This window comes from Chrysochloris asiatica, unplaced genomic scaffold, assembly GCF_000296735.1.
Source record: "Chrysochloris asiatica unplaced genomic scaffold, ChrAsi1.0 scaffold00297, whole genome shotgun sequence".
Lineage (NCBI taxonomy): Eukaryota > Metazoa > Chordata > Mammalia > Afrosoricida > Chrysochloridae > Chrysochloris > Chrysochloris asiatica.
Window position 1 is genome coordinate 941,648 of NW_006408815.1, and position 3,559 is coordinate 945,206.

Consider the following 3,559-nt stretch of genomic DNA (forward strand, 5'->3'; position numbering starts at 1 on the left):
GTTTGCATGGCCTAAGTGGGACAGAGGTAAATAGTGATGCATGCTCAACCTTGGAACAACAGGACTCTGTGATACAGGGATCTAGGCATAGTTTGAAGAGGGGAAAGAATACTAAAATACTTGACTGTCTTATGAATATTGGTTTCCTTTATCTACTATTGTAAAATAGACACTGGAGTGGGATAGAAAAGAATGTTGGGAAACATAATTAGAGTAAACTTGTAAGTCTGTCTCCAGCCTATAACTGATGGGAATACCTAAAAGGGGTTCTAGAACTTGCCCAATAAAACAGGCCTCTTGTGGAGCCTTTGCAGAGTATAGGACATTAGGTGGAATCCTGAGTCCCATCCAGAACCTTCTGTGATGGGACATTCCCACCAAAGGACAAGTAGAGCAGCCTGGAACAGCTACAGCAACAGAAGATACATGTTCAAAGAAAAAGCATTAGGAAAAACCCAAAGCAAATTGGCAGTATGACTGGCTACTGCAAGAATAAGCAACCTATTCACCAGGAAGCCATCAAGGCAAATAATCAAGTTCCTTCTGGACAAACCACCCCCTCTAAGACTGAAACTCAAAAGGAACCCATGAGCAGGCATGTACGCTTGCTCGTGAGCATGTTGGTCTACTGGTGAGTGAAAGGGGGGAAGGCAGTGATAAGAAATGGGCTGAGTTCAACCATGGTCCATTGACTCCCATTGACCTGGAGATGAGAGAAAGAAGAGGAAGGGCTGCTGGTCCAATATGTGGTAGGTAAGACCTGGGCACACCTGAGCCCATGGACGAGGACATAGCCACAGAGGGTTAGAGCTAAGAGTGAAGTGATATGAAGTGAGGGGAGAGGCACAAGAACACCCAAATTCACAGATAGTACCCATTTGACCTTGCCTCAATGGCTTGATTATTAGAACTCAACTGGAGGAAGATAAAAAAAATTAAAACAATTTTTTTTGGATAAAGAAAACAAGGGTAAATTGCTACAATTTGATGAACTTGACCTATATTCATGGAGGTAGTAACTCTAATACCAACAGAGAATGAAGCAGTCTTCACATCAAATATCAATGCTAATCCCTCTGTACACAGGGTATAGAGGGACGGGCAACTTAGACATTGGCTACCTAAAATGAGGGGGTGATAAAGGCACAAAGTGACTGGCTTACAAGGTTTCAAGTGGGAGTTTAGTTTTAGAGTGTATGGGGGAAGAAGAGACTCCACTGAATAGTTGTCATCTTGTCTAGATAGGCCTGGTTCAAAGATATGGGGATAAGATTCTTATAGTTCAATAGTGAGTAACTGTTATCATGACTAATTGTGACTGTTATAATTGTACAGCTAGTTTTGTAACAAAAACAGGGGAGTGGTTAATCTTACAGTCCAGAAACAGAAGACCCTAGGACCATCAAGGGAGAAGAGCACAAGCAGAATGTGGGAACTTATCCAGAGAACCTGCGACACCAGAGACGGAGGCAGAGATGAGGTCATGGAGAGAAGGAGCAGCTGAGGACTCTGGATTCTAGAAGAGAGGGACTAAGAGCTGGTGGCCAGGAGGCAGACTTGCAGAATGTGACCTTTAATGGTGTAAATTATTATATATGCCTGACTGGTTTTTCTGTTTTTTAAAAGAGGTAAAGTGAATAGAGAGAAATACTGTCGACTGATGGTGAGTGGAGGGGATTGTAATCATTGTGATGAAACAAGGTGTATGATTTGTTGAATGTAAAACTGATGCTCTGCCCTGTAAACTTTCACTCAATCCACTTAAAACTTAAAATAAAAACTTAAAGAAAAAAATTTTTTTTTATAAAATCTTGAGTTAAAAAAAAAAAAAAGGGATCAAGGAGTTCTCAATTCCTAAATATTGGGGTAGACCCTTTCCGTTAGTTTAACAATGTGCGTGTTGTAAATTGAATATGTAAAACACTACTTAGGTTTATTGCAGTCTGAAGAAGAGCAATCAACATGGCAGAAGACAGTTTAATCTAGTCTGTTTCATTCTTCAAGGCTGATGAAGGTACTTTTAATCTCCTTCAGGGATCAAGCAAATCTTTATCAATTGCAAAGCAGAGCCCTAGTCATTCCCTTGTCTTTTAAACATAAGCAACATACATAGATAAGAAATTACACATTTGATTGCACCTTCCTTTTGGTTTAAGGTTTTTTTGTCTTCTAACTTAGCACACAGTCCATGTACTTTTCGAGTCAGTTAAAATTATTATTAGAGAGAGGCAACTATTTTTTTATTGAGAAAAGCTGATGTAACAATGACCTAAACCATTAATTCAGATCAGGAAAACTGTCCAAACCTTGTGTCTTTCTAAGACTTTAAATTACAAATCATCTTGGTTATTTTCATAATACGTAAATTATAGTTGAATAATATTAAGGTAATGTGAAAATCAAACTACTGTAACTCCAATCACTTTTCATCAGCTAGCAAGTAAATGAAAAAGATTCTCAGGAATGAAAGACCTGTGACAAATCCTGTGCATTGTGCTTTGTGGAAGAGAACTTGATATACCTATTTTTGTCCTACTCATTTAGAATTGCCCATTCAGTAAGGCAGAAAATTAGAAAGAGGATATTGACAGCAATAAGAGGGGATGGCCGACACTTGAAATAGGTTATGGAAAACCTACACAAACCAGAAATGAGAACTATAAAAGCAAAAAGAACGGGAGCTTTGAAATAAGTGAAGTTTCTACAGCTTCACAAGGGCAAGATTTTACAGTTAGCCTTATGCAATAATTCATACCGTTCTTGACAATCCTCTCATCGAGAAAAAGCTAAATTTAACTATTATAAGAGTGAAGTAATGTATGTTTTTAATTTCACAGTATTACTTAAAAAGTTAAACTCTGCAAAAATATTGAAAAGCTTCCCCAAATAATAAACAGTTGAGATGTGTTTCTGCTCCAAATTCAAATCTAGTAAAACATCTGGGAAATATTTACATCTATTAGAACGACCAACTGCCTGGCTTTGTGCAGGATTACAAAAGTTCCTGGGACAAGGGGATTTCATTTTAAACTTGAATAGTTTGGGACAAACTACGATGAATGGTTCATTCCACCCACTGGTGGAGGGATGGAAAAACACTTGTCATGTAAGTTGGGTTTTCATCATTTATGTCTGAATTCATCTCTAATTCAAACACATAAGTGTGTCTCATTAAAGAAAATATTTAATTTTCAGAAAGTAGTTACAATATCAGAAGATGATGATGTAAAGAGAAACAAGTCTTGAGTAGAGGGTTGGCTAAACACAAAGGATGACAGCTCTGAACTTCACAGATTCATCCTTCTCTGTTCCTCTAGCAAGTCTTTTCAAGTGGGAATGTCCCACCTTAGAAGGTTCTGCATGGGGCTCAGAATTCCACCTAATGCCCCATACTCCACAAAGGCTTAATAAGACGCTTACTTGCCTGGGCAAATTCTAGTTCCCTTTTTAGTTAATCCAATCATTTATAGGCTGAAGAAGGGTTTACAAGTTTTCTGTAATCATATTACCCAATATTCCTTTCTATCACACTTAAATGTTTATTTTACAATAGTAGGCA